We start from the raw sequence: 10,507 nt of genomic DNA, 5'->3' as shown, positions 1-10,507 counted from the left end.
TGCCTGACAACCACCTCCGTTCTACCTTCGATTGGGTGAATATCTCTTGGATTCCTGGTACACGATGCATGGTTGATCGCCTGACAACCGAGTGCTCGCCTGACAACCGAGCCAGCCATTCCGTGAGATCAGAGTCTTCGTGGTATAGGCTAGAACTGATGGCTGCATTCAAGAGAATCCGGAATGTCTAACCTTGTCTGTGGTATTCTGAGTAGGATTCAATGATTGAATGACTGTGACGTGCTTCAAACTCCTGAGGGCGGGGCGTTAGTGACAGACGTAAAAGAATCACTGGATTCTATTCCGGTCTGATTGAGAACCGACAGATGGATAGCCGTGTCGTGACAGGGTGCGTTGAACATTTCCACTGAGAGGATGGGAGGTAGCCACTGACAACGGTGAAACCCTTGCATAAGCTTGCCATGGAAAGGAGTAAGAAGGATTGGATGAAAACAGTAGGAAAGCAGAGAAACGGAAGGGACAAGCATCTTCATACGCTTATCTGAAATTCCTACCAATGAATTACATAAGTATCTCTATCTTTATCTTTATGTTTCATTCGTATATCATCATTCATATCCATTTGAGTCTGCCTGACTAAGATTTACAAGGTGACCATAGCTTGCTTCATACCAACAATCTCTGTGGGATCGACCCTTACTCGCGTAAGGTTTATTACTTGGACGACCCAGTACACTTGCTGGTTAGTTGTGCAAAGTTGTAGTGATCACAATTTTGCATACCAAGCAACGGTAGAAGTCTGTGGAGGATCGACCTGACGAAACCGAGGAGTAGGAATTGCTTTCCTCGGCCCGGGAGAACTCGGCATAGGAGGCTTCACTGGGACCTGAGAAGATCCCTCTCCGGCCACCTTGGCCGAGATGTTTAGCGCAGCAGTTGCCTTCTTTGCCTTTTTAAAGGCCTTCATGGAGTCGTTGTTCTTTGACATCTCTGCAAATACAGAATCAGCCACAGCAAAGAGTTACAATCACAATACGAGGAAGAAAAAATTAAGAAACAAGTGTAGAAACAAGTCAGACAAGTACCCAAAACAATCCGAACCAAGGACAAGTCATTCAAAAACCTTTTTGTATCAAGATGGGGTGGTTCCCCCCATAGATCCTCAAGAACAACAACAAAGGCACGCTCAACATCATCAAGCATCTCCCAAGTATAGCGAGACACTCTCACATACCTCTGCCACTCTAGAGGGAAAGAAGGCTCATCATTTTCATCAAGAAAAAAGGGGCGGGCCCCTCGACAGCACGAACCCTAAAGAAGTAATTCTTGAAGTCCTTAAAGGACTCATCATACATAGCAAAAACTTTATGGCCCTGGGCGGACCTGAAAGAAACCCAGGAAGCTTTCCTTTTTGAAGAACCACCAGGCTTGGCGGAAACAAACAAATAAAGGAAAAGAGTCTGAGAGGGTGTTACATCTAATTCTCGGCAGAGAAGCTGAAAAATTTTAATAAAATCCCAGGAATTTGGGTGAAGCTGGGATGGGGCAATATTACACGGCCACAACAGGTCGGTCTCAAAAGCAGTAAAAGGAAAAGTAACGTTCAACTGACTGAAGAAGTATTCATAGGCATAGAAGAAGGGACGCTCCCTCTCGATGGAAGTTGGAAAACAAACTCTCTCATCAGAATCAGGAGTAACAAGCTCATAATTCTCCTTACGAGCACTGTTACCACAAATCCTATGGCGCTTCCTCAGCTCTGTGCAAAATTCAGCATCCACAACAGAAACACACAACAAAACAAGGGAGTCCAGCCAATCGGACATCCCCTCGGAAACTCTGGAAGACATCTCTACAATGTTATTTCGAGAAGACATTTGGCCAACTAATCCTACAAGTAAGAAAAGAAGATGGGGTTACTAAAAACATCTCGGACAAAGGAGAAAACAACTCAATACGATATAGGTGAATAGACAGAAAAGGAAAATCCCAAGACTCAAACTAAAGTCCTGGGGCATCCTTTGGAGGCAATAATAAAGCAAGGTTTCTAGGAAAAATCTACTTTTCGCATCCCAGCACCTCTCAAAACAAGAAAAGAAGGCTTCAAACAATAAGCATTTTTCCATCAAAGAAAAACACAAAAAGTCATCAAAAAACATTACCTTACAGTCTAAACCAGCAAAAACCATCCCTAAAACATCAAACACGCCAAGTAGAGACCATTAAAGATGCAACCTTTTTCAGAATCAGACAAAAGCAACCTTCAAATAAAACGAGGAATAGATGCGGACAGTGGTATAAGAACATAAACAACAAAGAACATGCAAAGCCCTAAAAGCATCAAGCAAAAGCAAAAAGGATCATGCAGAAGATGGAAAAACTCCCAGAACGCACATTTCAACAAATCTAGAGCACAATGGAAACAGAAAGATCCAAACTTTCTCTAAAAGGAGGATCAAAATCAAAACCTCATCACAAAAACAAAAACAAAGAGAAAGCACGAAATGGGACTAACCTGGAGACGAAAGGAGCTTCGAGAAAGAAAAATGGAGGCACAGAAATGAAAGCTACCCATAAAGTCACCAAACAAAAGCCGCAACACAAGAAAGCAGCAGTGCAAACGAAAAAATAGAGAGCAAAGAGAGCGGAGAAAAGAAGTTGAGAAAAGGGCGAAGGAGAGAAACTGTTTCTGGGTTTTCAAAATAAAAATAAAGAGCCTAAGGGAAACGGGGCAATTAATGTTAAAATTAATGAAGGCATTAAACCCTCACACGTTCCCAAAGCGTCGATACAAAAGCGCGCACTTTTAGAGGAAAAACGTTCTACATTCAAAAGCTTCTACAAAGGAATCGACAAAATGCTTGAGTTTGGCTTCACTAGAGAAGGACCAAAGTCCAGGACTCGACCTCAACAAAAAGACCGAGCTCAAGCAGGGGCACTGTTCATACCCTGGGTCGAGCTGTCCGACCCGGGATGTTCTACGGACAAAGCGACCGACCTCTTTAGGTCAAGCAGACCGACTTCTTTGCAAAGAACTCGGTCCAAATCGACAGGAAAGCCCAAAGAAGGGCCCAACTCAAGGAATACGATCCCGATCCAAGGGCAGCCCAGGCCTATAGAGATAAGGGCGGTTCCATGGAAGATAAGCTGACCTCGACAAAAGATAAGATAAGATAAGATAACTAACTTATCTTATCTAAAGAAGGTCACATCTCACCATTATAAATACACTGGAGCACCCAGGTATAACTCATACTCTGATTCTACTCAATACCTGTTTAATACCCTTGCTAACTTAAGCATCAGAGTCCCTTGCAGGTCCCCCCACCCTTCGGTGACAAGGGATCAGCAGCATTCTCAGTTCCACAAGTCGGACACACCAGCTCCGGCTGCTACACACCTACCAGACACGTCGGCTCCGACCAACACAGAAGATCTCGTCCGAGATCAACCTACAGTTTCAGGTAAACCCTCGGAACAGTTGCCAAGAGAATCCAAGGCTCTTCAAGAGAATCAATTCAAGACTTGGAGCTCAAGCATGGTGTGAAGCATAATTGAGTAATTTCCAAAGAAAATTTTGGGTTGTTTCAAGGGTCAATTAGGAGCTTGTCCATCCGTCTTGGAGAATAAAAATTCGCAAGAAGGAGAATGGGAAACTCGGATATGGGATCCCGGAGGAGCATTAACGACCAAGTTTGGATGGAGATTCAAAGAGGAGTGGAAGCACAAGCCACCCTAACAAGAGTCTCCTCAACAAGTCCAACTTAAGGACTATAAACCAAAGTGCTAGGTGGGAGACACCCCACCATGGTAACATCTTTCTTACCCTTTCTCTTTATTTATAGTCTTGATTTCTTGCATGATTGCTTGTCTTGGTTAGTTTTGGATTAGTTTAATTTTTGAGTAGATAGGTTAATTGTGTATATGGATCATGCATTTGATGGATTTTGAATGTTTAGGGTTGAAAAATGTGTTGAGATAAAGGGGAGAGCCCTATAATTTGAAGGAAAATTTTTGAAAAACAAGGCACCTGTGCGTGCGCACAAACCTCCTTGTTTCACGTCCTGTGCGTGTGCAACCTGCTGTGCGTATGCACACAAGCCTTTATGCCCTCTGCTGGGAGCGCTTGCACGCCTTGTACAAGTGCATTCCTCTGTTTCTTGCACTTTGTGCATGCTCACTGCTCTATGCGTACGCACGTGTCCCCATTCTTGCGCTCTTTGTGCAGCCACACAGACGTGTGCGTCTGCACACTAATTCGCAACCCATCTGGTGGGAGCATTGGAATGGCTTGTGCGTGTGAACACCCCCATCTTTCCTTATGTGTGTGCGCACGAACGCGTGTGCGCGTGCACATGATACTCTAAAAAAATTGCTTTTGTGCGTGCACACAGCCCTGTGCGCACGCACACACCTTAATTCATCTTCTGCCAAGAGTGCTCGCATAGGGTGTACGCTCGCACACCTCCCCTGTTTCATGTAGTGTGCGTACACACACATACTTGTGCGTACGCACAAGTGCTGTTTTGGTCAAAATTTTTATTGCACTTTAAATATGCCCTAACGCACTTCCCACCCACTCCATCCCTCTTTTCTCTTTGTTTTACCCTATTTTCTACTTGTTTTACTTAGTTTTCATTGTATCTCATCTTTGTTTTAGTTATTATATTTGTTTTGCTTTAAGTTGTTTGTTAGGTAAATAAACTGCAAGTGTGTGCTTGTTGTTTGATTGGGTTGCTTGTTGCTTGAAGTTTACACCAATGCACTTATACCTTGCCTTAATTTGCTAGTACTTAGTGGGTTTGAACACTCATGTTTTGATTGTACCACTTGGACAAATTATATAAGTGCATTGGATTAAGTGATTTGAGTAAAGATTACTTGTTCATCATGATTTTCATATCACATGACCGGTACTTGTTCCTTGTTAATGCTTTGCACTTGTTTGAGTGACTTAACTTGATTCTTATCAAGCTTATCACTTTTGTAACAAGTACCTTTACCATGTGACTATTGCATTATGTGTCATGATGAACAAGTAGGTTATTTTTAATCATGGAATTGGTTATTATTTGTTGTGCTATTTTACATTAATTTTGCGCTTTAACATGCACAATTTCAATATCCAATGTTTTCTCCATTGAATTCACTCTTATGGTGGTTGGCTAAGTTTGTTTGTCCTTAGTTGATGCTCACTCATTGCTTGAAACTTAGGCCATCTAATTGAGGAACACATGCTTACTTTTTGATTGTGTGGATGCCATTTTAACTGGCCGTTGTGTGTGTTCCAACCGCGCGCATAATTGGAATACACACATGGCTAATCATTTTCATCATACCACACCACTATGCAAACTCCTCAATTAGATGCTTACTAGCTCCCCCCCTTTTACCCTTTTGTGCTACTTGCTCTATGATTCCTAATTATACCTTATTCACTCTTTTTGAGGATGAGACATAACGGCAAGGAGCCAGGAAAGGAGGAGGCCACCAAGGATGGAGATGCTGAGAATGCCTTAAACTTGGCAATTTCCATGCAACCCGAGCCCCACATCCGCCAACTGAAAGTGTTTGTGCACAGAGGACCGTGCAACGTTTAAGTGTGGGGAGGATTCGTCATTTTGGGGTGTAAACTTTCTTTTCCAAACACTTTGCACTTTAATTTTTGCTTCTTTTTATTATGTTTCTTGTAGATATTTAGAGTGTTTTTTATTGTTGCATTGCATTTTCTTCATAGTTTATATATATTACATTTTGCATCTTTTGCATGATATATATTTTATAAATAGAAGTTGTGATTGGATGTTGTAATTAGTATAACACTTAGTTCAATTTTGTCCTAATTGTTCATGTTAATTTTTGGTTGTTGAAATTAGGAGTAGAACTAGAAATTTTCGGAAAAAAATATGCATTCATCACAATATACATACACACATATAGGAAATAATTTTGGTGAAAAACAACAAAAATTTTCAAGAATTTTATTTTTTTAGGGCGTTTTATTGAATTGATTCGGAAAATTGTTTTTAAAACTTGCTTGAATGATTTTTTTTATAGAACATAGAAGAGAGAAAGAACAAAATACCTTGTGAGTTGTTGAGCTTTAATGAGTGGTTACACATTTTAACCACTATTTTTGTTCATTGTGTGCTATGCTCCTTCTATGATTGTAATATTGGTTTTGCTTGATTCTTTATTTCCAATGTTTGATGTTGTGATTGCATTTAGCATGATTGAGGCCATTTTTGTATTAAACTCACTCACCCATATGGACCTACCCTTGCATCTACCTTTGTTAACCCCTTTTGAACTTTTTAATCCCTTTGTTCTAATTGTTAACACATCACAACCCTAAGCGAAAAAACATGAATTACCTTGAATTGCATCTTTGATTAGCTTAGGTTGAAGAGTGTGTTTCATTTAAGTGTGAGGAAACTTTTGGGGAACATTGATGGTGAATGAAAAAGTTTGTATTGGGTGCACATTCATGTATCAATTTGCTTTAACCATATGCATTTGTCCTAGAAAAAGAAAAAAATGAAAAATAAAATGATAATAATAATAATAATAATAATAATAATAATAATAATAATAATAATAAGAAGTGCATATGTGGATTTGGATGAAAAAGATGCATGAATGTGTATAAAAAGTGTGATTTTGGGAAGTTAGGGTGCATATTTTGTTATTTGGTTGAGTTGGACACTTGAGCTAATCAAAGATCCAGTTCCTTAGTCCACTTAGTCATATTTATCCTACCTTAACCCTAATCCCATTACAACCCTCTAAAGACCTCATGATACTTGCACTCGTGCATCACATATTTGTTGCTTGTTAGACGAAAAGCAAAACCTTGAAAGCATGATTAGGAGGAGACTTGAGTGATTAAACCCTAAAACACCGAGTGTTGAGAGTGTATACACACCTAGTGAGGGTTCAATCACTCAACTCTATGTTTCCATACTTCTTATCATGTATTCTTGCAAGTTGCTTCATTTTGATGAGTAAATCAATTCTTTAGATTTTGAGAGCATTGGATTATTTCCTAGCTTAACCCTATGTGTCCATATACTTGCTTGGAAATTTAATTGTTTGTTTTCACCAATTCAATAGAATACTATAGTATATATAGTTATATATAATATATATACATACTTGCATGCAGATAGATAGTTGCATTCAATAAGTTGTTTCCTTTTGATCATTCTCCTTGTTTGGTTTAGCAAGAGGACATGCTATTGTTTAAGTGTGGGAGAATTGATGAGTCCATATTTGACGATATATTTTAGCTTGAATTGGATGGATTTCATCATATAAACTCACACTTATTCACTAAAATAGCATACTTTTGTGGGTTTGATCCCTAAATTGAACCTAAATGTGAAAACATGCATTTTTTTGCTTAAATTGGGCAATTTAATTCCACTTTTATTCCATTCGATGCTGTGATATGTTTGTTGAGTGATTTTAGGTCCTAAAGGCAAGAATGGTTTGGTAGAAGTGGAAGAAAGCAAGAAAAAAGGGATAAAACATGAAGAAAACAAAGGAGAAAAGCATCTTAGCTTGTGCCCACGCACAGCTTCTGTGCCCACGCACAGAATGGAAAATCAGGACCTGTGCCCATGCACAGGGATAAAAAACAGCACATGTGCCCATGCACAGACTGTGCCCATGCTCAGAACAGAATGAAAATCAGCACCTAAGCCCACGCACAGGTACCAGCGCGTGCCTCCATTAAAATTACACGTGGACTCGCATTTTGGGGGCTTTTTGGCCCATTTTTTAAGGCTTTGGAGCATATTTGAAGGGGGAAGCAACTATATATCATAACATACACTACCATACTTCATACAAGACATTTTAGGAGTAATTTTAGGGTAGTTAGCTTAGGTTTTCTCTCTAGTTCATTAGCGTTTTCATTAGGTTTTCAATGTAGAATTTTATAGTTCAAGTTTTTCTTTTGGATTTTGCTTTCCCATTGTAAGTATTCCTTAATTTCCTCTTTTATGACATTACTTGTTCTACACTTTCTTCTACTTTTCATTTCTTTTACCAATTTATATAGTTTTACAATTTTGGATTTCTTGTTGGTTAATTTGATGTTTGATGCTAACTTTATGGTTGTTTGAGTTACCTTTATTGATTTTCATCATTTATGGTTCATAGTTTTTTATCATTTTTCCAATTTTGCCATGTTTTATGTTTGTGCCCTCTATGTGTTTGATAAAATGTCAATTTTAGTTATAGTGTAATTTCCACCCCTTGGCTTGGGAAAAATGAGTATATGGATTACAAGAGCCATAATGTCCAACATTTAGTGATAATTCTTGGGTTGTTAGTTGTTATTATTTCCACTAACGCTAGCTTTTTACTAAGGTGATTAGTAAGTTAGCTAGGATTTGTGGATTAATAACAATTATGCTCACTTAGCTTACTCTTCGATGTTAAGGGTGGACTTAGTGAGATTAATCCATCACAATTATCATAGTTGTGGTTATGGCAAGGAAGGGACTCCATAACTCATCCCAAGTCAAGGTTTCATTTATGTTTTAAATCACATTTTCATCACTTTATAGTCTTACTTGTTTATATTGCATACATAGTTTTTTTATTCTTTTATTAGTTTATTAATTACAATTTTGTCTTGTTCTTTAATTCTTTTATTTTGTTTGCCTTCAATCATCACAAACCCTCTTTTTCTTTCACAACCAAAATTGTATGCACTTATTGTCACTAGTGTCTAGGGAGAACGACCCGGGAGTCTAAATACTCTCGGTTAAATTTGGTTTGAATTTTGACATTATCTTGCATTGAATTTGTTTGATGATCAATTGTTGGGTTTTGACTATACTTGTGATGAGCGGATAATTCATACGCTTTTTGGCATTGTTTTTAGGTAGTTTTTAGTAAGTTCAAGCTACTTTTAGGGATGTTTTCATTTGTTTTTATGTTAAATTCACATTTCTGGACTTTACTATAAGTTTGTGTGTTTCTCTGTGATTTCAAGTAATTTCTGGCGTAAATTGAGGGACTTGAGCAAAACTCTGAAAAAGGCTGGCAAAAGGACTGCTGATGTTGTTGGAATCTCACCTCCAAATCTGACCTCCCTGCACTCAAAATGGATTTTCTGGAGCTACAGAACTTCAAATGGCGCGCTCTCAACGGCGTTGGAAAGTAGACATCTAGAACTTTCCAGCAATATATAAAAGTTCATACTTTATTCGGGAATTGATGACGTAAACTGGCGCTCAATGCCAGTTCCATGTTGCTGTCTGGAGTAAAACGCCAGAAACACGTCACAACCCGGAGTTGAACGCCCAAAACACGTTACAACTTGGCGTTCAACTCCAAAAGAAGTCTCAGCTCGTGGATAGATCAAGATCAGCCCAAACACACACCAAGTGGGCCCCGGAAGTGGATTTATGCATCAATTACTTACTCTTGTAAACTCTAGTAGCTAGTCTAGTATAAATAGGATAATTTACTATTGTATTAGACATCTTTGGTCTCAGTTTTATTTTATTCTTCATCTGAGGAGACTATTGATCACGTTTTGGGGACTGGCAATTCGGCCATGCCTGAACCTTTCACTTATGTATTTTCAACGGTGGAGTTTCTACACACCATAGATTAAGGGTGTGGAGCTCTGCTGTACCTCAAGTTTCAAGGCAATTACTATTATTTTCTATCCAATTCGAATTATTCCGATTCTAAGATATTCGTTGCACTTCAACTTGATGAATGTGATGATCCGTGACACTCATCATCATTCTCACCTATGAACACGCGTGATTGACAACCACTTCCGTTCTACCTTAGGCCGGGCGCATATCTCTTAGATTCCTTAAACAGAATCTTCGTGGTATAAGCTAGAATTGATGGCGGCATTCATGGGAATCCGGAAGGTCTAACCTTGTCTGTGGTATTCTGAGTAGGATTCCAGAATTGAATGACTGTGACGAGCTTCAAACTCCTGAAGGCTGGGCGTTAGTGACAGACGCAAAAGAATCAAGGGATTCTAGGCGTTAGTGACAAACGCAAAAGAATCAAGGGATTCTACTCCAACCTGATTGAGAACCGATAGATGATTAGCCGTGCTGTGACAGAGCATTTGGACTTTTTTTACTGAGAGGATGGGATGTAGCCATTGACAACGGTGATGCCCTACATACAGTTTGCCGTAGAAGGGAGTGATAAAATTGGATAAAAGCAGTAGGAAAGCAGAGATTCAGGAGGAGCACAGCATCTCCATACACCTATCTGAAATTCCCATCATGGAAATACATGAGTAATTTTATCCTTATTTTATGTTTATTTGCTATTATTTGATTTTCCAAATTCCATAATTTATTTAAATCCGCCTGACTGAGATTTACAAGATGACCATAGCTTGCTTCATACCAACAATCTCCGTGGGATCGACCCTTACTCGCGTAAGGTTTATTACTTGGATGTCCTAGTGCACTTGCTGGTTAGTTGTGCAAAGTTGTGATAAAGAGTTGAGATTGCAATTGAGCGTACCATGTTGATGGCGCTATTGATGATC

This window comes from Arachis duranensis, chromosome 3 (assembly GCF_000817695.3).
Source record: "Arachis duranensis cultivar V14167 chromosome 3, aradu.V14167.gnm2.J7QH, whole genome shotgun sequence".
In the NCBI taxonomy this organism is placed as follows: domain Eukaryota; kingdom Viridiplantae; phylum Streptophyta; class Magnoliopsida; order Fabales; family Fabaceae; genus Arachis; species Arachis duranensis.
Note: the sequence above shows the minus strand (reverse complement) of the source record.